This window comes from Rattus norvegicus, chromosome 19 (genome assembly GCF_021556685.1).
Source record: "Rattus norvegicus strain SHRSP/BbbUtx chromosome 19, alternate assembly SHRSP_T2T, whole genome shotgun sequence".
NCBI classification, from domain to species: Eukaryota; Metazoa; Chordata; class Mammalia; order Rodentia; family Muridae; genus Rattus; species Rattus norvegicus.
The window spans coordinates 40,247,832-40,272,555 of record NC_141552.1 but is presented as its reverse complement, the minus strand read 5'-3'; the positions used below and the strand labels follow the sequence as shown (position 1 = coordinate 40,272,555).

General features: G+C 43.8%; 1 protein-coding gene and 1 long non-coding RNA gene across 7 annotated transcripts in view; one reads left to right on the top strand and one right to left on the bottom strand.

Annotated features, from left to right (window-relative positions):
- Rnf150 (ring finger protein 150) overlaps positions 1 to 24,724 on the top strand; it is a 223,702-nt gene that overhangs the window by 99,586 nt on the left and 99,392 nt on the right.
- Positions 873 to 22,993, bottom strand: LOC134483336 (uncharacterized). Of its 5 annotated transcripts, none has more exons than XR_015644063.1 (4): positions 22,693 to 22,993; positions 17,855 to 17,926; positions 5,185 to 5,267; positions 873 to 4,710 (listed from the first exon to the last, which is right to left on the bottom strand). It is a non-coding gene; the product is annotated as an uncharacterized LOC134483336 (long non-coding RNA). The 5 variants fall into 5 exon arrangements; XR_015644060.1 differs by having other exon boundaries at positions 17,855 to 17,951; positions 22,693 to 22,991; XR_015644062.1 differs by having other exon boundaries at positions 17,855 to 17,951; positions 22,670 to 22,805.

Genomic DNA, 24,724 nt, shown 5'->3' with positions numbered 1-24,724 from the left:
TATATCATGTTGATTTTAGGGATCAAACTCAAGTCATCAAGGTTGGGGACAAGTGTCCTCTGAGCCTTCTTGCTGGCTCCCATCTAGATTTACTTTTTGAGACAGGGTCAGTCACTGGCCTAGAACTCACCAACTAGGTTAACCTAGATTGCTCAGTGAACCCAAGGAGTCCATTTGTCTCCTTCCTCCCTAGCATTAGGACTACAAGTAGCTTTACAAATAGAAATGGGTTATGAACATTAAGCTTGGTTTATCATTCTTGAAATACAGGACAGTTAGTAGATGAGCTGCCACCTTAGCCCTCACACACAGACACACAGACACACAGACACACAGACACACAGACACACAGACATATACATGGGAGGGAGACAGAGATAGATGGGATGGAGTTACAGATACTCAGAATGTTGCAATAGGACAAAGTCTAAGAGACTATTTTCTTTTCTTAACCAACAATCAGACACAAGAGAAGAAGAAGGGACACCCTGCAGCAGTGCAAGGAAGCAGCTTGATACAGTGGAGCAGTTTGTCAGCAGCCCCTGGGCACCTGCCCAGGACCTTGGGGGATCAGGGATGGCCTTACTCTGAGGCTGCTGTAGCAGGTCAGAAAGAGCAGCTGCCTGGGGGCTCTCAGAAGCACTTTGCAGGCCTGTGTTGGGATCTAAATTGGGACTGGCTGAAAGAAGAGATTCTTTATTTCACGAAAAATTTCATTATGACTAGAAATAATTAGTGAGGGAAATGACTTCTAAAGAAAAGTTGTGCTCATCAAAAATGGGGTTAACCAGAAGTACAGCTAAAACCTAAGAATACGAGGAAGTCTTGAAGCTCAATTTCATATCAAAAGGGCTCTTTGTTCTTCAGAACCACTCAGTACATCCCATGATAAGCTTCCAAAATTCCTTTCACTCTAAGGAGATGTTTGTGCACGTGGATCTGGAGCTTGGTGCTTTCTGTCCTAACAGAGTTGTATAATCAATGGGTGAAAGGAAGCCACTTTCAATCCCTATGCGAGGTTTCTATCTACACAGTGATTGAGTAAGCTGGAGTCCATGCAGCAGGGAGACACAGAAGGGAAAGCACGTAGGTGTTTGTTGAACATCTTGGCACTGTACCAGGACCTTTTAGATAAATGACCACTTCTGTTTAATCCTGACACACTTAGGACTTCATGGTCTGCACAGGTCATTGTCAGTCAGCGATAACCTGCATGAACTCAGTGTTTCATGTTTAGATACATAGCTGTGTTTCCTTCCCTAGAGACCATACTTTTATACCTCACAATAAGGTCTATGAAGTCATGTTTCTGCGGCAACAATAGAACCCTTAAGAGTACGTTTCTGAAGAGAGGCTATCGTCAGAGCTCAGCAGCCATGAGAGGGACCTTCTGAGGAATCCTCATAGATGGCAGTGCCACCGTGGCCAGTGCAGCATGACCATCCACACTTGTCTCCTTTTCTTTTGAATCAGGGTGACAGATGGATGATACTAAGTCCACAGCTTTCAGAGTTACAACAAGGACTAAGAGTGAAGAAGGGCACATGTACCAGCCTGTCTGCCCAGACAGTAGCCTATTTCTTATAATTTCCTTACAAGAGAAATCTCTAAAGTAGGTTTCCATTTGGTGGGCAGGAGTGGTCTTTAGACTTTAATTCTATACAACTGATAATTAGGAATACAAATACAGATTTTTCAATGCCCTAAGGTAAAATCATGCCTTGGTTCTTTTGAGAACCTCTCAGAAACTCAATGCCACTCAGAGCCAAGCAAGGCTTCAGACTCTAGAGAACCTTGAGCTGCTCTCCACAAGGTGAGTCAGGAGTCTGCCCAGAATCCACACTATCTCTTCCCCTTTAATTCATCCTAACACATCCTCAGTTCCAGGGTTGGGCAACCCTCTTGGCCATGAGTATTATCTAGAAGCTGGGCTATGCTGTCTCTGTGACTGTCTCCAGATCCCAAAAGCAGCTTTTGGTGGCAGATGCTTGGTCTGTCCACACAGATTCATGAAGGTCCCTCAGAGCCTGAGTTGGAATAAATAGGGAAGGCATAGGCCTCCAGAAACTAGTCTTGAACACAAAGAGGCTAAGAATCATAAACTCAAGCCTCTCTCTCTGACATTTCCATCTCAAGATAGGTAGGAAGATGAAGTCTACTTTGTGACCTTAATGTACCACAGATAACCGTCCCTGTGTATCGTACATGACATGTGCTTTTTCCTGGGAAGATGAAACCATAACCTATTGGCATATAAGAGTCTAAATAAATCATTGGGCAGAAGGTGGTTCTTGCCTGCCATGGAAGTCCCAGACTTTCTAGCCACAAACTTGAAACTCAGTCCAACATATAAAACTCCATGTCTCCACTTAAAACATGTAGATGTGTTGTTAGCTTGGGGCAGTTCCTGCTTTTTAAAATTGAATTTGGAGATTCACATTAAACTCAAGCTTTCATTAAAAGGGTATACGGCACCCTAGTTACTCACTCCAGTCTGGCCCTGAGTTTTCATGCCAGTGTTTGAGCCACATTCCGGAACTTAGCTCAACTGTTGTTTGCCTGGCTATTGGCTTACTTAAGAATGTCTGCAGTGGTCTCCCTTGTCCACGGTTGGTTATGCCTGATCATAGCTAGTCCTGAACTCTCTGTATATTATCTTGCCCTTTAGACAGAAATCTATTTCAGTAAGTTTAATTGCTAAATTAGGTACATTAAGAAATAAATATTAAAACTAAAACAAAGTAATTTTGAGAATAAACTGGAATAAAATATTAATATTTTAAACTCATGAGCTGTTTCTTTCTAGAATTTTCCATTTAGTATGTTTGGGGACTGTAGTTAACTATAGATAGCTAAAACCACAGAAAATAAAACTCTGGAGAAGAGAGGGCTTCTCTATTGATCGCTGGCATCTAGGGCATCTCAGACAGTATGCTGCTTCCTCGGGAAGGAAGCCCATCACGCAGAATCATCCATGTGTGCCTCACAGCTTCCAGGGGTGATTTGCTGCCGCATACAGAACCAACATCATTAAACGTGTGAGAGGAGAACACCCAGAGGGACACGCAGCAAGGAGAGATTTCCAGACATGAGATGTCTGCAGTCTGAGGGGCCTGGCGACACCTGCAGCACAGACCACAATACCAGATAGAAGATTGAAGTTGGAAATCAAGACGGATGAAGACTCAGTGTTACTCCTCTTCTCCTGGATGAAATTTCATGAAGGTGGAGCAGTATAAACTGAGAAGACTTTTATTTTTGTTTCAGATAGAAAGATTAATTAGTACTTCTCCAATCCTCACTACATTTCCAGGTGCTGTTCTCAATTGGTCCATCTCATCAGCCTTGGGAAAACATCATCCTTACGGATGAGTGTCATTTACGCTTGCCTCCAGTCTGCAACGAAAGTGATAAATGTCGAGGAGGCCCACGAAACATTTTGTCCGCATGAATCACAGTAGGCTGGGGTGGATGCCTCAAAGTCTCTGGAGAGCAGCAGATCAGCCCCAGAACACGAATTCAGGCAGTGCAACTCTAAGCTCTAAGGCTTACAATTTAGAGCACAGCAAGGTGGAAGAAAAGGTCTTGCAAATGCCAGAGGAGAAAGATGTCCTGGACGTAGCACAACCAACTATTAGTTTGAAGTCACTGGTTGACAGGAGAGCTGGGCTGAGCTTTACAGAGCCTCATCCCATGACTTTCCACAGTGTTGCAGCATATAATAAACAAGGCATAGTCGTTGAATTGACAGTGTTGGTGCAGGCGTAGACAGATAAGACCATGGTTCAGTGAGGAGAGTCCAAAATCAGAGCAGAATATATAGGTCACTCTGAACTACAGTGCACGGAGAGGAAGGGGTGATTCTAAAGGGATGGAGTCAAGTACACTAGACAGCCATAAGAAAGAAAAGACCCTGAACCTTGACTTGTGTCATGTAAAAACATTAACTTCAGAGATGGCAAATCCGAAAATAAAAGCTAAACGAGTGAATTCTCTCTAGGAAACAAGAGCCTAGATATCGCTCTTTGTGACCTTAGATAGATAAAGATTTACTCAGTAAGAGGTAAACAACATCAACTATGAAAACATTATCAGGCAGAGTTGATCGGAGACTCTGGATTTAAGAGATCATTGAGAGAGAAGCACTGCCTATGACAAGGTCCACTCACTAGACAGAGCCAATAAAGCTTGAGTACTATAAAGAACTACAAGTCAGTGAAAAATGAGACAGCCAATCTACAGTTAGCAAATGTCTTGGGCACTCCAGGCGAGGATATATAGAAGCAGAAACTTGGAAATGATGCTGATAGAACTGGCCATGGCTTGTTGAAATGAGCTTCTTATGTAATAATTCTGAAACTCCAGAGCAGACTGCTACAGAGTATGCTTAGCTCCTGAGAGGGTGGGTGCCTGCCTGAGGGAAAAAGGAACTTCCAGTTCGTTGGCTATAAGATCCAGCCGTGGTGGCTGAGACCCACTGCAACTCCTTCAGCTTGAACTGGGCGCGTTTCATGACTTTCCGTCGCAATTTGCCTCACACAGGGTCTTCACCGAGATCCTTCAGTGACTTCACTTGGGCAAGTGGAACTCAGGCTCACAAAAATTTAAAGAGCCCTTCATGCAGGGACACCTACTATTGGGAGATAAGAATGGAGATGGCGATTCTTTATCTCTCAGTGGAACCACGTGTCATTAGTGAGATGTCACTCCCTGGGAAGGAAGGAAGGTATATTAAAATGGGCAAGTTACAATGAGCAGCCACATACTTCGGTTAATCCTATTGAACATGAACACACACACACACACACACACACACACACACACACACACAGCATTCTCAGCTCTCAAACAGTAGGAAACAGAACATCAAATAGCCTTAGTACCAAGATAAAGATGTAATCGTGTTAGTCCACATACACAAGAACCTTTAGGAGATAAGAGCTGTTGTTCACCCTGTATGCAAGCACACTAATTATTTGGCATGAGTAAGGAAATCTTGTTATCAACCTATCTTCTGAAATTTAAGGAGCTTCTCAAGCTACATATTAAGAATTTCCGTTCAATAATTCAAGAAATTCTTAGCTTTGCTACTTGATCTTTTGGAGGTAGACTAGGATAGTGGAAAGAGGACCGCGTCGCCAACAAGCCAGGCTTACACTGAGTAGTGACTCTCCTAGAACTTACGCTGCTGGCCCTCTGGCACCTTAATGGAAAAGGCATTCTCAAGTTCCCAGCTGGGTCCGATCTTGAATTACAGTTTCTCAGCCCTTGAAGGAAAGAGGTGCATAGGAACCAAGTTAATTCCGAAGCTCACACAGCACGAGTAGACAACATTTACCCACAGGGAGGTGGGGAGGAGTGAGGCAGACAGGTTGCCACTAGCAACCACTCGTTTCTGTTATTCCTGCTACACCAGTGAGTGGAAAACAAACTGCCTTTGACCAAACGAAGAGTTTAGAACTTTAATTTGTTGAAATGATTGGGAAGTCTGCCTGCAGTATCTGTTTGTTTTAAGACAAGAAAAGCTGAACGAACGAAGACTACATCTGGAGGCCTTGCAAATGCCCATTGTTGGGGTTAATAAAATTGCCAAGAATCACCTAAGGCATGAGACAATATTATTCTCTATTGGAAGTAAATTGCCAAGAATGCTTGCCTTTTTTAAGTATTAGAAAGTAGCTATGACATTAGTAAAAAAAAATTTTAACTGCAGTTCTCCTAAATACCTGTATTTTTTATTGCAATTGAGAATATAACACATGGTGGGAAAAAATGAGATTTTAGATATTACTTTCTTCAAAGAAAAAGCATATATACACACTTGATTTTATACTGTATTAGTAACAGTGTTGTTCTAAAATAGAGACATCAAAAAAAGAAAAAAAAACCCACATGTCTCAGAGAGTTAATCCCTACTGGGAAGTAGCAATCCTAGCTCCTAAAGGCACAATGACATTCCCAGTCTTGGCTCATTTTGCATTTATAACTTTTGGGGTTTTAATGTAATACACTGAGTCCTTAAGGTTATAAAGGAATTAAAACAGTAATAAATTTTCATTACTTCTTTTTATAGTCTAGCTCCAGTGATTCATACCCGTACACTGGGAACACGGAAGAAGCCACAGAACAGCCTGGCCTCGCCTTTATTTCAGTATGAGGCAGAATTATCAGATATCATGCTCGTCCCTGTGCAGTGGCACTGCATTCAGTGGCTGAAGGCTAAGGACCAGATCACAGGGCCAGGCAGAGTGGTGCATAGCTTTAATCCCAGTAATCAGGGGGCAGAGGCAGGCAGATTTCTATAAGTTCAAGGTCAGTCTGGTCTACAGAATGAGTTCCAGGACAGTCAGGGCTACCCTGTCTCAAAAAAAAAAAAAAGAAAGTTACAGTGGAGAGCCATCAAGGAAGACATCGGTGTTGATCTGTAACCTCCACACACAAATGTACATGAATATGTGAGTGCATGTATACTCCCCATAAGGTCACACCAACATCACACACACAAACACACACACATACACACACACACACACACACACACACACAACAGGCATACAAAAAAAATTCTGTCTACTCAGAACATTTAAGGTCTCACTGAAGTAAGAAAGAAGGTTGGTCGCGGCCATGTGGAATAATCATTTCTCAGAGATTTTTCTGTCCTTCAGGAAACCCCTAAATATTTGCATGCTGCCTAGGCTCTAGCCTCACCTCTGGGCCCGCTCAGTCTGAAGAGCTGTTCCCTCTCTCAGCAGGCCTCATTTCCACACGGTTTGAATCTACTTGTCCTCCTGTCTCTAAGGTATACATTTTCTGACTCTTCTGATTAGCTCAACACTGGGGATGGGATTCCCAACACTGCATGTTCGCCCACCTCCAGTCCGTTTGGTCCCATCCACACCTATCTTTCAAGTGTTCTTTATTCAGGCAGCTTGGAGTTCACCCCTCACCTCAGGAACGTCTCCACAGACCCATCTTCTCTAGTTGAAGTCTCAGTGCCACTGTAGATGACCTGTACAACCTTCCTAAAATTAAGGGTTCGCCCATGATCGTCAACTAGAGAATGGCTTCATGAGAAATAGTCCTCCTGTTGTTGCTACTGATCCTTCCTCGGGCCTCATTTAAGATTCGTTGTCCGTTGATTTCTTCTTCTTCTATTTCCACTCAGCACTTGCAAAACATACCACGTTCTTGGATTTTAACCAGAGAGCCTTTGATCATGCTGTTTATTGTCCCTCACTCACACAGGCTAAAGAGACAGCAAAGTGTTCGTCATGCATGCACAGTGACCTTTGTTTGCTCTCCGACACCCACATGAAAAGCCAACCAGGTGGCTAGTGTTTATAATCTCAGAACTAGGGGAAAAGAGAAAAGAAGGCCCCTGGGGCCCACTGACCAGCCAGCCTAGCCCACTTGACAAATTCCAGATCCCAGTGAGACACTCTGTTCAAAATATGCAGATGGGTGCTTTTATCAAATAATAACGGAGGCTGGTCTCTGATCTCTGCACACATGTGTACACATGTGTGGACACACACACACTCACATACACACACACACACACACACACACACACACACACACACAGAGACATCCTTCCCTTGACATTTCTTTTCCAAGGGAATAGTCTGCTGTAACCATTGATCAATCAGGCCTGGATAAATGCAAGCAGAGTGTAGTTTTCTGATGCTCTCCAGAAACAACCAGGTTAAAAATATTTTTTAACAGGTAGGAACAATCCTCACATTACAGATGCAGTAACTCTTGAAGCCCACATGTCTCAAGGCAGCTTTTTAGAACCGTAGTCCATCAAGAGCAATTCTGTATCCACCAAGCACAAAAAGAGGCACGACAAGGTATAGCACTTGCGACCCAAGGAGATCGGAATCATGCTTCTACCACGATGGTGCCCACCTATAACCTCAGCTCGCAGCGGTCAGGAGAGGGAGGTTGTGAGAACCCATCTCAACGAGAAAGAGGGAAAGAAGGGAGGAGAGAATTCTGCCTCCATGCTCACCTGGGTCTTCGGGCTCTGACCTTACCACAGTGTTCTCACCAACAATGGTAACTTTAGAATATGAATATTTTCAGACATAATTCTATTACTGACATTTGGATAAGAGAAAGTAGAAAATTATAGACTTGACTAAAGTTCAAGGTGTTACAGTTGTCTGCCTCTTCATTCTCCCTCTGCCTCCCACCTCTCCTGTGCTGAGACATTTCCTCCCCAGTCTTCAGAGCTCAGCATTAGGAACCTTCCATAAAGTCCTTCCTGACTTCAGGCCCCACACACAGCTTCTTTCTAGAACATTCTTACAGAATCTTATGTTTTTATAATTAGTTATCGCAGTTTTCAATTATATATTTACTAGTAGTGGTTTTTTAAGTCGATATTTATCACTCCCATTACATGGTAAGCACCGTGGAAATTGGGACCACACACACAGTTTGCTCATTGTTGTCATACACACCAGACAGAGCCCAGCACATTGCTGAGTAAAGGAGGTGAGGAGAGCCCAGAACCTCTGTCCTGGTGTGTTTCTCTGAGAAGCTAAACTCAGAATCCAAATTAGCTTATGGTCACAACTCCCTGACCATAAGCTCACATCAGAACCAGCCTTTCTCTCGGGGCAGTATCTGCAGGCTATTCTGGAATCTAAGCAGTCAGCAGGATTCCAGTGGGCCAACTCAAGGGCCTTCTCAAACCAAAAGGAAGTAAGGAAGGGCTTGAAAGAAGAGCATTCTGGGAGTGGGATGAGGAAGAAGTAAATCCTTGCCGTCACCTGGGCTTCTCTTAGGACCCACCTCTCTGTGGTGTAGAAAACCATGCAGTCCTTTGACTCCCCTTGATAAACAGACATATCTATGGCCTTGCTCCCCTTCCCAGGGGTTTCAAGGTTTTGGGGTTCAGGAGGAAATATGAAGGGTTAGAGTGTAAGAAATGTCACCAAAGTGGAATAGAAAGATGGGGCAAGTGAGAAGCAAGTCCCCCTCCCTTCTCGAACCTTCTCATGCCCTACCCATCAGTTCATCAGAGGATTTCATCCAGGGGTTGGTCCTGGCAATGTGTGTAGTTAGCATTTTAATCCTAATACGCTTGTATAAAAAAACACACATTTCAGATACATTTTATTTATAAGCCATATGCTTATAAATTAGATAGGGCTATGCTAACTTATTCCCCTGATATAATTACCCTTGTTACTTGCTGTTTCTCCTGGCCATGTGGTTCTATTCCATGGCGGCTTCCTTCTCTTCTCTTTTTCTCTCTCCAACCTTCAGTCCCACCTTTCTTCCTCTACTGTCCAATCACAGGCTCTAGCCTTTTATTGACCCGTTAAATTGGGACTAGAGTTCACATGGCATCACTTAAGTATGTAAGGACCTACTCTTCAGAGGCAACCACATCTTGAGGAGCCAGTATTTAGTATGAGAATACAAATGGCATCAGACCAACCCCCTACAGGATTAAACATGGCCATGGGTGGGCTCTGGTCTCCCCTCTTTCACCTCTGCTAAGATATTTGCACCATGTACCCATGTCTTCCTGAAGAATGGCACCATGGAGGATGGTAGTATACTGTGAGTTTTCCTCTTGTAAATATTCCCATAGCTTGTCCTTGCCTTCTTTTTCAAAACCCAGTCCTTAACCACTCTCAGAGTTGGCACATTATGTGGTAAGTAATTCTGTGTAGAAACAGGTCCTGCTGTACCCCAGTTACAGTGGCTTTCGTGTAATGATGACGTACAAGACTCTTGATTCATCCTTTCAACTCATTGGTCTTTCTGGCAGTGGTGGGAATGCTTCCAGAGCTGAGTCCATGCTACCTAGGCAAGTGCTCTACCACTGAGCACACCTCCCTGACCATAAGCTCACATCAGCCCTTGCAGTTTGGAGATGGACTTTCGATGTGTAGGTCAGGCTACCCAGTGCACCAGGACACCACATAGGCTGTGACCACTGCAAATATTGTCCCCTCTTGGTGTGGAAGCTCTCCAACTGAGCCTAACAGATACATAACATCTAAGAAGACTCTGTTGACATCACTAAAGCTGACTTTTGCTATTGAGAAAATGGTGGATCCATGAGGGTGGGGAATTTGTCTGGGTGACAGGGCTGAAACAGGAGCCCAGCCTCCTCTTAGCGTTCCTGCGGTTTATCCCCACCACACTACAGCCGCCTCTACCTTGCTTAATAGTTACACACCTTGTTAAAATCCAATTCCTTTTTCCCGGGGCTTTGCAGGAGCCCTGTATGAAAAGTTTAGCGATTTGTCATGGCAGGGGGTAGATTAAATCGGAACATTTTCAGTGCAATACCAAGAAGGACATATATCCTCTGATTCGAGAAGCATATTGAATAACTCACGGGGAAGTGTCTTCATGAGACAGAAATAGTGAGTGTTTATATAACCACATGGTTTTCACCCAGGCTCTTAATGGTTTAGTGTGGCACAGCTCGAGACTGAGAAGAGGAAGGCGGTAAGGACAGCAGATGGATAAGGGTTGACATCATAGATCTGTTCTTAGTATGCGAGAGTGTTGATGGAGCTAAGATAGGAGTCAGGTAACCTGATCTGCCGACTACTTCATCATGAACAAGCTCTGCCCAGGCTCCTCTGTTGACAGAGGTATGGGGATGGGGGATGGGGGGCACACAAAGAAAACCCTGGTTGAAAACCATTTCTAAAGCTCAAAATTCTATCCCAGTATTCTGCTTTTGTTCTAAAACCAGGTAGTGAAAGGCAGAAAAACAATCAATGGGTAACTCTAAAAAACAAACCGTCTTTCTCTTCCTGTGCAACTGAAAAGTAGAAAATGCAAATCTCTACCAACAACTGAACAGGAGATGTAGGAGTTGAGAGACCCAAGGAAAGCGTACCATAATCATGAAAATTCGTGACATATGAGAAGTCTGAAACACTCCAACCAGAAGCCAGGAGGGAGGGTCTAACAGCATGCCAGGGAAAGACAAGGGCAGATGCTTGGAGAGTCACCTCTGACGATACAGAATTTCGTTCCCTCTGCATTTTTTCCAAATAGATTTTCAAGGTTGAGCTGGCTTTGTACAAGTATTGGCGTAGGCAGGAGAGACAGTTCAGCATAAACTTAATGGACACAGAGAAGGGAAATATATGGCTTGGGCCTTAATGGGTGAGTCTGCATCTTGCATATCTATCTGGCATCATTATTGAAATATAAATAAAGTCAGGATGATCTTTAGTTCTTTGCCGGGTAGCAACATTCAAGGCTACAGATAAATTGCCACCATGCGTGCTGTTCCTTAGTGTTTATTACACTCCGTGTCCTGAAAAGCTCAATTGAAGTCTCTATTGTTAGTCTAAACTATATTCTGTATTTTTTATATTTGATGCTATTTGTGGTTCTAGCAAATTAGAAAGAAGGAAACTTTTCAAATGAGGATGTCTATCCCAAAGGGTAAAAATAAAATTGTTTTAACCATTCAAACAAAATTTAAATTGAAAGATATGACTTTAGCTGGGTGGTGGTGGCCCATTCCCTTAGTCCCAGAACTCAAGAGGCATTGTGTGAATCTGAGGCCAGCCTGGTCTACAGAGAGGGCTCTAACATAGGCCTGTTACACAGAGAAATCCTGTCTCAGGGGTTAAAAAAAAAAAAGGTAAGATTTTAGGCAAGTGCTTATTTGGTTTGTAGAAAGACAGTTAAAACTAAAATCCTACTTCCTTTTTCTTGAGATTAAAGTAAGGCAAGAACCAAGTCAGAATTTTCAAATCAAAAGAGGCAATGTACACATCTGGACACTGGACACATCTGGACACTGGACATTGGTCTCTATCCCATTGTCTGTTGATTTATATATGGAAACTTTATTGCCTTTTCTTTTCATCTTCTGAGGGAGTTGTTAATCCATTACCAACATGCTAACTTGTTATTTTTCAAGCATAATATATTTTGTTGGTAAACCAAGTCTTGTTCTTCTTCGAGAATAACATAATGATTCAAGGAGAAAACACGTTCCATTCAGAGTTCTGTGAACTTTCAAGATTAAAAATTATAATCGAAACTATTGTGGCTCAAGAGGTAAAGGCACTTACTGCTGCTAAGCCTGACAACCTGCGTTCAATACCCTGGACTTACGCAGTGGACATAGAGAGCTGACTCCCACAAGTTGTCCTCTGACTTCCAAATGTTGGCCATGGCATGCGCACAAGCACATATACACACGAGTGCGCACACGCACACACACATACACACACACAAATGAGTAAATATAACTATATAATTTTATAACCACTGTATTCAGTGAAGAAATCCTACACACATAACACTGTCATGATTGCAAGAATTCAGGAATGAATAGATTTCACAGGGGGAGACCCAGGAACACATCTACCATGCTCACCTCAGCAAAGCGGGAGAGAAAGGAAGCTGATGATCAAGCTAACAAGAAAACAAGGGGGCTTAAGTGAGAGAAATAAGAGCCAAACCCTGGCTGTCTAGATCCAGCGATGCAGTTGTAATCGGGAGCTATCAATTTGGAGGCCGAGGAGGTCCAAGACCTGCAGTAGCCACATGTGCAGACTAGTGAGTGTAGGGTGACTGGAAAGTGATACTCTTTCCCATGAGCCAGTCAGATTGTGTGTTCACACTTGTCCATTCCCTTCGTGTTCTCAGAGAGGACCGTGTTTCCTCAAATATGAAGTGATAGAAATAAAATATCCTAAGACGAGATTCATAAAAGCACACGGTACACAGAACCAGAATGAGGTCGAACACAGGCAAGGTGGTTTATTCAGAGGGGCTCTCCGCCTCCACACCCTACAGCTTCATTACGACAGTGTTTAATGCGGAGACCACAGCAGGTCTGGGTGGGTCTGTGCCGTCTGGGGTCTTGGATCTGCTCATCAGAACAGTCACTTCTTTGGGGGATAAATGTTCACCTAGCCCCATCTCTCTCCCGGGGCCAGCTGCAAGCATGGCTACGCCCTTGTCTGTTAGTGAGACGGATCATGTTTCTACTGGTTTTCCTTGAAGGGCCAAGATTTCTGAATACTTCCAGTGGGATACGCACCTTACCTACCTTGAGGACAGTCAGTGGACTCTGTGGCGGTGGCAGCTACTGGTTTGCAAGCTGAAGTAGATCTCTCATGGAGTGGGAACTCCTACTTACAAGTTCTGTTTATAGCTCCCAAGTATGAAGCTGCACTATTTTTGGCTGCCTTGGCAGTTCATGCTCTCTCTGTGTGTCATGGATCCCACATCCCATGAGCTGAGAGAAGCAGAAGAGGCTGATCGCAGAGCATCGTATTTGAGAGCTGCCAGGTCATCGAGTAGGACCCTGACCTCCCCGTCTTCATACTGTCAGTCTGACTTAACAGAGTGTCCCCTCAGCAGGTCAAGGCAAGGTTAGCCCTCTCCCAGAGCTCAGCTGGCCCCTGGCTAGAGAACTACCCTTCTCCACAGTCATGTCTGCCCAGGCTGCATGACAACACAACACCAGAGATGGGTGGCTTGTCCTCTGTAACAGAACTCAATGGCCCAGAGAATCTCATAGGGACCGGGATGGGACCTTGAGCTAGGCAGTTTGGTTTTGCATTGAAAGCTTCCTGAAATCATTCAGCTGGGGACTTCACAGAGAGCTTTGTGTGTGAGTACTGCCCACATGGATGTCAGAGACACTAATTCTTCTGTAGTCTCTGAAGCTCCCTGATCAACAGAAAACCCATTTAAAGTATTTTGTAAACTTCTGCGTATGGGGGTTATGGGGGGTGTGGTAGCACAAAAATGCAGGTGACTGCCGAGGCCAGAAGAGAGTGGATCCCTGGAGCCGGAGCTACAGGCTGTTGTAATAAATATTCAATCTCCAGTGGGGGTCTCTAACCCACCTTAGATCATTCAGTTCCCGGATAGAAGACCCCAAACCCTTACATTTATAATAAGCCTTAACAGCATTAGAGCAGATATCTACCCTTGAATGGCTATTTTCTCTACTTCCCTGCCAATAACCCTGAGATATGACTTGTCATGTTTTATCTGGGCAGCTCTTAACTCTGATTGGCCAGCCCTCATGCCTCATGATCATGTTTTCATGACCCTGTGGCTCTTTCTCTCCCCCTCCCCCCCTCCTCCCTCCCCATCCCCCTCCTTCTCTTCTTCCCCTTCCTCCTTCCCCTCCCTCTCCCTTCCCCCCTAAAAGTTTGTGAAACCCTTCCCTGTGGCTATGCTATGATTGTCTGAACAATCTGCCTTCGCTAGCCTCTAACATACAGTTCCAGAGTTTAGATTATATTCCTAACAAAAGCACAAACTGAGCTGCACTGCAGCAAGGACCTTACATCATAAATCTTACTTCACACATGGATGTGTGTGCGTGTGCCTTTGTGGTTGTTAGTTGCTAAGAGTCAAGTTGCTCTGTAGAAAGTCATGTGGACCTCTACAGGATAGACGTTTCCATATATCTGTGAAGGGGGATTCCGAGTAGACCCCTGTTGCAATGAGGTGGGTTTCCTGCAAGTGACGAAAGGTGCAGTTTCACCACCCCTGTGTCTCACACACATCCTCACATTCCGGAACATTCTCACTGCCTCGATACCCCCAGTTCAAACTCTTCTCCCCCAAGGTATTTTCCCGACTGATACTTTTGTTGATGTCCCTTTTGTTCCTGGTTTGTGCCCACAATGAACTTTTGCTACCTAACATCAAGTAGCCTGACTCTGGGACTCCCCAGCCACTTCTTACTATGGTTTTGCGCTTCAGGTATTTCTGGGGTAACTTTGACATCTATGAATTCTTTCCCCATTGACCTTCTGAAGTAGCAGAAGCAGCGATTGTCTCTCTGTGGATGTCCGGGTGTGCCTGTGAGGTAGAAGAGTTGGGGTGGTTTAAGCATTCCTAATCATCGAGTTCTCTTTCCACTGTGGTACAGAATACTGCAGTTTCTCTTAACTGGAAGAAACTAAGTATGTGTGAAGAGATTCAGACTGACTGAGAAACAATCCTGTTAAGTCCCTGCAAAACCATGGAATAACTTTGAATAATAAATTACTAAGTGCTCCTGTTTGCCACTCTCTAAGCCTCACGAAGGGATCACCTACCCTTTGCAGAGAAGAGGGGTGTGTGAAACCTTCCGTATTTTTTCACTGGTGAGATTTCCTTACTCTCAGAACTATTGGCCTTGATCTCTTTTAAGTGTGGTTTTGTCCTGTGGCCAGCTACCACAATAAGGTCATCCATTGCTATTACCCTCTGGCTTCGGATCTTTAGGGTTGGTTCAATAGGCAGTAGCATGTGTGTGTGTGTGTGTGTGTGTGTGTGTGTATCTGTGTGTATCTGTGTGTGTGAGTGTGTGTATGTGTGTGTGTGAGTGTGTGTAAGTGTATGTGTGTTGTGAGTGTGTGTGAGTATGTGTGAGTGTGTGTGTGAGTGTGTGCATGAGTATATGTGTATGTGTGAGTGTGTGTGTATGAGTGTATGTGTGTGTGAGTGTGTGTGTATGTATGTGTGTGTGAGTGTGTGTATGTGTGGGTGTGTGTGAGTGTGTGTGTATGTATATGTGTGTGAATGTGTGTATGTGTGGGTGTGTGTGAGTGTATGTGTGTGTGAGTGTATGTGAGTGTGTGTAAGTGTGTGTATGTGTGGGTGTGTGTGAGTGTGTGTGTATGTATGTGTGTGAGTGTGTGTGTATGTATGTGTGTGTGTGTATGTGTGGGTGTGTGTGAGTGTATGTGTGTGTGTATGTGTGTGAGTGAGTATATGTGTATGTGAGTGTATGTGTGTGTGAGTGTATGTGTGTGAGTATGTGTGTGAGTGTGTGTGTGTCTGTGTGTGTGAGTGTGTGTGAGTGTGTGTCTGTGTGTGAGTGTGTGAGAGTGAGTATATGTGTGTGTCTGTGTGTGTGAGTGTATGTGTGTGTGAGAGTGAATATATGTGTGTGTCTGTGTGTGAGTATATGTGTGTGTCTGTGTGTGTGAGTGTATGTGTGTGTATGTGAATATATGTGTGAATGTGTGTGAGTATGTGTGAGTGTGTGTCTGTGTGTGTGTGAGTCTGTGTGAGAGTGAGTATATGTGCGAATGTGTGTGTGAGTGTGTGTGTGTGTGTATGTGAGTATATGTGCGAATGTGTGTGTGAGTGTGTGTGTGTGTGTGTGTCTATCAATGACTACAATATGTCTTCATAAACAAGTCTCCTGATCAGTGTTATCCTCGCTATGGTCCTATGCACTTTGCTGTCTGTCATGCACACAATGGCTCAGGGCTCTAGCATCTACTCCTGTCTCAGCCTTGGCCTTCGTCTAGCAGACAACCTCATCACTGTTAGTGTGGGGAGATGTGGCTGCAGCTTTCACTCTGGAGTCGTTGTCCCTCCTGCAGGGAGCTCAGCAGAGACTGCAGCCAGTGCAGGGAGTGGGTATGGCTTCAGGGTTTGTGTGGACTCTTGAATTTCCTCTTGGGTTCTTTTTGAGGGGTAGGAAGCATGTGTGTATGCCTTGCTGTGGTTATGAAGGCCTGGGGAAGCTGGGCTGTCAGAGATAATTATTTGAAAGCTCGAGTTCCGTCAGATGCTGGTAGTGGCTATTTTTACGTCTAACAAGGCACCTCATAACTCTTTCACCAGCAGTACTCGCACATACAACCTTGGTTTATGCCAAAGTTTGACCAGGCCCATGGTCCTTCCTGGGCAGGGAATTCTCTACCCAAGAGCATGTTCCTGGCTGAATGCTGGCTGGTGCACTGGAATTGTCTCCTTTTGTGGGGGAAGGAATCAAAGAAATAGTTCTCCATCTCAGCACTCAAGGATAAGGATTGAGTGTTTCTGAAATCAGTTCTTGGCTGTGGCCAATCTATGCCAATCCAAGCAGACCTTGGGAAATCATAATCTTAATTTCCCATCCACATAGACAGTCCACAACTAAAGCTGGAGAAACACGGGGACCTCACTGTGGTTGGGGAGATCCAGAAGGCTGTACCCATTCCTCTGAGATTTTTTTCCCAGAAATATATCCCACTGCCATGCCTTTGACTGTGGCCAGAATAATGACGGCTTAAATGTACTTGTCATGGTCAAAGGTTCTTCGTGGATATGATGGAGTTAGAACCTTGAGAGGATCTTGTAATTATAAGAATTCCTATAAAAGGGAGACAAGAAGGTCAGAGCGAGTGAGAGAATAAAATAGGAAAAGGGAAACAGGGGTCACAGTGATTTGGCTCCATGCTGAGACTCAAAGACCACGTCAGGAAGCTGGAAAGCCAGGAGAACAATTTTTCTCCATCAGACCTTCTCAGAGATGTATTTTATTGCCTGCCCCTTAGTTAGTACTGCTTGTTTCATACTCTGAACTTCTAATGTAGTGAATAGTAATAGTTTGTGGTTTTACCTGATGCATTCGTCTATGGGACTCCTTGGCTGTATCTTCCGGTCTGTGGGGCTCGTCTTCTCACAGGAGCAAGAGCAATAAGGCCCAGGAAGACCACCCTGCAGGGCCTAGGGGGCAGGGGGCTGGAGAGATGGTTCACTATTCTCACAGAGGATCAGAGTCCAGTTCTCAGCACCAGATGGCTCACTACACCCTATGCCTTCACAGGGTGCCAGAGGGATCCCTCTCCCACGGGATGTGCACATAGTAAGTAATACATTTAGTCATCTTTATAAACCACACTTCAGCCCAACATGGTGGCACACACTTTTAATCCTAGCACTCAGGAGACAGAGGCGGGTGGATCTCTGTGAGTCCAAGACAACCTGGTCACATAGTGAATTCCAGGACCACCAAGGCTACATAGAGAGACCCTGTCTCAAACAAACAAACAAACAAACAAACACCCTTATACTTCTTGTGGCTCCTGAACACACCCACCCCAAAGTCTAAGCTTACCGTGGTCTCTTAATATGGCTTTCCCTAGCCAGCTTGTGAAGGACTTTCTGCTTCTCTGACAGACGCTGAAGGCTGAGGGACAGTACAGGAAAACACACTGGAGGTTTAAGTAAGGAAAGTCAAAAGGGCCCATCAGTCCACATCCTTCAGTGAGAGAGAATCAGAGAACCTACAGAGCTTCCTAGACAGTATCAGTCACGTGTCTTCCTGCCACCATAAGACAGGGTCATGTGACTGCAGATTTTCCAAAGGGATTTGTATGACCTTAAGAATTTCAGACCTTGAAAGACTGAATGGAATCTGAACTAAAGACCAGATTATAAACGATTCAAGTCTCTCTGAATTTTAAATAATTATTCTATAATTATACCAAGGAAGAGAGCAAGCATGTGTTTTATTGTTATTTGTATTTATAGTTAGTCTTGTTATTTTTCTCAAATTTCAGTCAGGATATATTTATTCAGATTCAGAAAAATTTATCTGTTATTCAGCAACCAAATAGTTAACTATCTTTTGCCTTAATCAGAATCTTATTAAAGATTGAAGTCCTGATATACCACAGTGTACATTTCTAGAAAGAAAAAGAACTATTATGGTTTTAATTTGTTAGACTGGTTTTGAGTTTTTAGAGATCAACATATGTGAAATATTTTCTCAAATAAAAGTTATCAGTGAGGTAAAGAAAACTAGAATTTTGTCTTATTTCAAGGCTTCACAAAAGGAAAGGCAGTGGCCATTACAAAGAATGAGCGGATGGAAACAATTAGGACGAGACAATAAATACTCTGTCTGGTCCTGGAGGTCAGTTGAAGAGAGAAAGAGTTAGTTCCCGGGTCTGTCCAGGGCAGATGTATAAGTGAATGGATAGGGTTGCAAACTCTAAGACCACAGCACATGGGACAGTGTTGCTAAGGCTGGGTTTGCAGCTCAGTGGTAGAGCCAGAGGACCCTGAGTTCGAGTACCATTGCAAGAAGGAAAAAGAACCATTGCTGCACTAAATAACTATCTCTAATCTAGAACATTTCCAGAGGTGACAAAACAGACAGGAAAGAGGGAGGCAGCAGCCCCTCCCTCTGGTGACAGCCATCATTGATTTCCATACAGATAGTGTATGGCTTCGGCAGAACAAATCTCTCTCTGAACAAAACTAAAACTTTTCTTTGTTCCCTGTGGCTGACTGAGGCTTTCTTTTCTTTTCTTTTCTTTTTTTATTTCTTTTTTTTCTCCATCTTTATTAACTTGGGTATTTCTTATTTACATTTCGGTTGTTATTCTCTTTCCCGGTTTCCAGACCAACATCCCCCTAACCCCTGCCCCTCCCCTTCTTTATGGGTGTTGCCCTCCCCATCCTCCCCCCATTACCACCTTCCCCCCCAACAATCACACTCACTGGGGGTTCAGCCTTGGCAGGACCAAGGGCTTCCCCTTCCACTGGTGCTCTTACTAGGATATTCATTGCTACCTATGAGGTCAGAGTCCAGGGTCAGTCCATGTATAGTCTTTAGGTAGTGGCTTAGTCCCTGGAAGTTCTGGTTGCTTGGCATTGTTGTACTTTTGGGGTCTCGAGCCCCTTCAAGCTCTTTCTGTCCTTTCTCTGATTCCTTCAACGGGTGTCCCGTTCTCAGTTCAGTGGTTTGCTGCTGGCATTTGTCTATGTATTTGTCATATTCTGGCTGTGTCTCTCAGGAGAGATCTACATCCGGTTCCTGCCAGCCTGCACTTCTTTGCTTCATCCATCTTATCTAGTTTGGTGGCTGTATATGTATGGGCCACATGTGGGACAGGCTCTGAATGGGCGTTCCTTCTGCCTCTGTTGTAAACTTTGCCTCCCTATTTCCTCCCAGGGCTATTCTTGTTACCCTTTTAAAGAAGGAGTGAGGCATTCGCATTTTGGTCATCCTTCTTGAGTTTCATGTGTTCTGTGGATCTGGGATAATTCGAGCATTTGGGCTAATATCCACTTATCAATGAGTGCATACCATGTGTGTTTTCCTGTGATTGGGTTAGCTCACTCAGAATGATATTTTCCAGTTCCATCCATTTGCCTATGGATTTCATAAGGTCATTGTTTTTGATAGCTGAGTAATATTCCATTGAGTAGATGTACCACATTTTCTGTATCCATTCCTCTTTTGAAGGGCATCTGGGTTCTTTCCAGCTTCTGGCTATTATAAATAAGGCTGCTATGAACATAGTGGAGCACGTGTCTTTTTTATATGTTGGGGCATCTTTTGGGTATATGCCCAAGAGAGGAATAGCTGGGTCCTCAGGTAGTTCAATGTCCAATTTTCTGAGGAACCCCCAGACTGATTTCCAGAATGGTTGTACCAGTCTGCAATCCCAGCAACAATGGAGGAATGTTCCTCTTTCTCCATATATTTGCCAGCATTTGCTGTCACCTGAGTTTTTGATCTTAGCCATTCTCACTGGTGTGAGGTGGAATCTCAGGGTTGTTTTGATTTGCATTTCCCTTATGACTAAAGATGTTGAACATTTCTTTAGGTGTTTCTCAGCCATTCGGCATTCCTCAGCTGTGAATTCTTTGTTTAGCTCTGAACCCCATTTTTTTCTTTTCCCCAAACAGCTTTACTTGCAAATGTTCACTGTTGTTGTAAAAATATAAAAATAAGAAAGTAAAGTTGTCTTTTACCCCACTAGCTCTGGCACCGTAGTGTCCCAAGATATCTGCTAGATATCTTGGCGGAAACACATCCCCACTCCTCAGCAGCCCAGTGTCTCCTGCCGCCAAACACTTTCCTACACTCAAACCCTCACATAAAAGAACACACAACACAATAATCTTTGACCCAATTGGTAAGATATAATTGCCCACTTAAACATGCAAAGCCCTGTACCATCCATCCCTTAGGAACATTAATAACAACCTGTAAATACACAGAGCAGAATCTTAATGTCACCTGCCATGGCTTCTCAGCCTCTCTTCTTCCTTTCTCTCCTTTTTCCTCTAGTCTCCTCCTCTTCCTTCAAACTTCTCTCCCACCCATCCTTCCTTCTCCTCCAATAACAGGCCTCCTTCTATCCTGTACCTGCCCCTCACCTATACTTCAATGGGGAGATGGTTCTGGTGAAGTCACCTGAGTTCTGAGTACTGACTAGGCAGCTATCCTTGGGGCAGTGGAATTAGCATCAAAATGCAGATAACTTCAGAGCGAACCCCATTTTTAATAGGGTTATTTGTCTTCCTTCAGTCTGACTTCTTGAGTTCTTTGTATATTTTGTATATAAGGCCTCTATCTGTTTTAGGATTGGTAAAGATCTTTTCCCAATCTGTTGGTGGCCATTTTGTCCTAACCACAGTGTCCTTTGCCTTACAGAAGCTTTGCGCTTTTATGAGATCCCATTGTCGATTCTTGATCTTAAGAGCGTAAGCCATTGGTGTTTTGTTCAGGAAATTTTCTCCAGTGCCCATGTGTTCCAGATGCTTCCCTAGTTTTTCTTCTATTAGTTTGCGTGTATCTGGTTTGATGTGGAGGTCCTTGATCCACTTGGACTTAAGCTTTGTACAGGGTGATAAGCATGGCTGAGGCTTTCTAGAGCCCGCATGACCTTCACCACCCGCTGCTAACTCATAGGAGAGACTGTCAGACTCTAAATAATTAGCAAATCATTAAAAGTTGTATGTCAGGTGGTTAAGGTAACCGGACTGCGATTCGGTGCTCAAAATTGTATTTCAGGGCTTCACGGAAGGGAGGGCAGTGTTCACTACAAGGACGAGCAGGTCCTGTTCAGATCTTATAACATTACTGAGACACATCTCCAGGAATTAAGATCATTATTGACGTGACTATAGAGTCACTTCTGTCACCCCCAGGAGGTGTAGTTTGCACAAATGATAGTACGGATACAAATTATATGTAAAGTGATCGTTTATCTATTAGGAATCTGTGATTTCCATTATTCTGAATGTTTTTAAGCTACTTGCAGGCTAGACAGCTCACCCTGCCTTTGTCTTGGACCGTTCCCCAGGTTCAGCCTCCTCTCTCCACAAACTGAAGAAGATAGACTGGGCACCCATTCCCTGGTTGGCTTTAAGAAGAATACCGCCTCTAATCCACTGCAACTCCTCCTAGCTCCGCCCACGTCTGAAACTGCTTCTGAGGGCTGCTTATCATTGGGATTTTCTTTGGCTGAGCATAAGCGGAAGGAAATTACCATGACAACGATAATGTAGTCCTGACTTCAGATTCCAGTTCAACTTACATGACCTTGGTGTAAAAGTGTCACAGCCCAAATTTCCCTACAGTGACGAGCTAATCATTAATTAACAACAGAATTGTCAGGGAAATGTCCCAAAACACTAACACACGTGTATTCCAGTCCCACACTACCTTGGAAGAGTCATGGTTTACCTTCCTACTGTAGGATTATCACTACAACTTTTGGCCACATCTGTTGGACAGGCATTCCAAATCGTCCAAAACTTTTTCAAATAAGGACATTTTTTTTCCTTATTTCCTATTTCATATATCCAGAAAAGCTACTGTTTAGTTTGAGTAAGAAATGCCCCCCATAGACATATGCATTTGAGCATCTGGTCCCCAGACTACGGCACTGTTTTAGAAAGTTATGGAACTTGCTAGGGGACGGATGTCACTGGGAGCAGGCTTGGAGAGTTAGTGGCCTCCCTCTACTTGCTGCTTGTGCCCTCTGCTTCCTGTGTGTGTGTAAAATGCCATCTCTCAGCTTCCCGTTTCTAATGTTATGTCTTGCCCGCCTGTAACTTTAATTTTTTTTAAGCCTACTTTTAAGGATGGTTCTAAGTGCTTTACCCTCCCCTGTAGCCCGCCACCCACCAGAGGTAGAAAGGAAAGGATACGGGGAAATGGAGCTCTTTAGAAGGGTCTTTGGAGCAGCTCCCGTCCATGTTGTCTGGAAATCGGCAGTTTAGTTCTGAGGTCAGCAGCAGCAGCTCGATCCGCTCACAAACCCTTCACGGATATACCAGCAGCCTAGTTCAGTGGAGTCAGAATAGCAAACACGAGTCAGCAGCAGTGGCACTGCCTATCAGAGACAGCCAGGCCTCAGGCTCAGCATGAGGCAGCACCAAGGCCAACAGGAACGCCAAGAAACGCTCTCTGCTCGCGAGACTCACAGACACTGCACAGCTAGCCTAACTCAGCCTGTCACGGTCCCTCGAGTCCTCTTTATACCTTCTGAACATCACGTGTCCTCCATGTGTCTTGCCTCAGCACATGAATTGTCTCAGCAGACATCACCGTGTCAGTTAGCCTGAGTCCCATGAAGCATCTGGAAACTGCAGCACACCACCATTTCTCTCTATGGCGTCCCAACAAATGAAGCTCAACTATACAATGTAAGGCAGACCACTACATGTGTGTTGTTAGCACAGAATCCTTCATCACGTGCCCCTTCACGTGCTTGCCTTAGCAAAACATCCTTCTTCCTGTGTCTGGTTCAACTAAACATTCCCTCACACATCTGCCTTAGCTAAATGTTCCTTTCATATGTTTGCCCCAGCAAAACGCCATCCAACTGGCTTTCCAAAGAACCCGTAAGTTTCCACTTCACCACCAATGTGGCTATCTAGCGCTTTGGAACCATATACAAAAATAAATTCTTCCTTGAGATGTTTTTGTTCATAGTATTTTATCCCAGCACCAGAAAAGTAATTCACACGAATATCAGTCCAAATGTTAAAGTATCTGCAATGTTTGGGTATTTGTTGTATTACTGTTACTGTTATCCTGGAATTTAATACTTTCTGTGAGATATTAATAAAACATAGTTCAAAACTAATTTACGGGAGTAAAACCTCCTCTCTAGGTTCCTATATAAGACCCTGGGTGATAACCATCTTCTGAAACTGGAGGAAGTAAAGCCAGGCAGGAGCTAATGGCAGTGAAGTTTAAAAAGGATGTGTCAAGAAGAGAGGAGAGGTCACCAAATATACAGAAATGTGGAAGCAGATATAACAGAGATGTAGGGAGCTGTGAAGGAGAATTGGTGGCAAAGCATGGGCACTGAGTGTAAAACATAAGCTTTAAGGCTACAGGAAGCTGGGAGCTTTGCTTATAGATAAATAAAAAACTGGCCCAGACCTAGCCTTTTCTCTCTTCTTTTGTTAAGGAAGAACAAAGCAGGGTTAAGTCTTGACCTAGCCACTAACCTAGTCTAGGCCCTGTTTTCTTTCTCTGTACAATGAAGAAATAGTTGATATCTTAGACAATGGACCTCACACCCATCCCCAGCACCTAAGTTCCTAATTCTGTCTTTCCATTCCCATTCCAAAAAGCTGACGGGGCAAAGTGTCCCCTCCATTTTCAAGCGGAAGGGGATTTCTGTGCTTTATCTTTAAAGGGTGGCTACTGCTTCTAAAATCACTTTCTATAACTTATACTGGCATTGGTAATTTACTCATATGAAGGGCAGCTGCTTGCCTGAGAGGTTGCAAGGTCTTACCTTTCATTGGCCTTATAATATTGTTACCAAGCCAGTGCAGTTGTATAAAAATATCAACTCTTGAAGAAGATGGGTGTTACTATCTTGTCTCAACCCTTTCACACAGTAGAGACTGTGCCAAGGTCTAGCAAATGCACATCCTTTAGTGTATGACTGACTGACACTTCCAAAGGCACTATGATGTAAGCTGCATGTTCAATATTAGAATATTAGTTGCCAGCAGTCACAGGTTTTGTAATAGAAAAATAGAGAAACAGGAAGCATTACATTGAATATGGTTTATGTGATCCACTATACCTAGAATTCATTTCAATATTTTCTCAAAAAAAGAAATTCATTTCAAATACCTAAATCTCAAGGAGTCTTTGAAATACTTGGTCTTTAAATTCCCATGTTGTTTTGCATTTAGAGCATTCCATTGAGACATA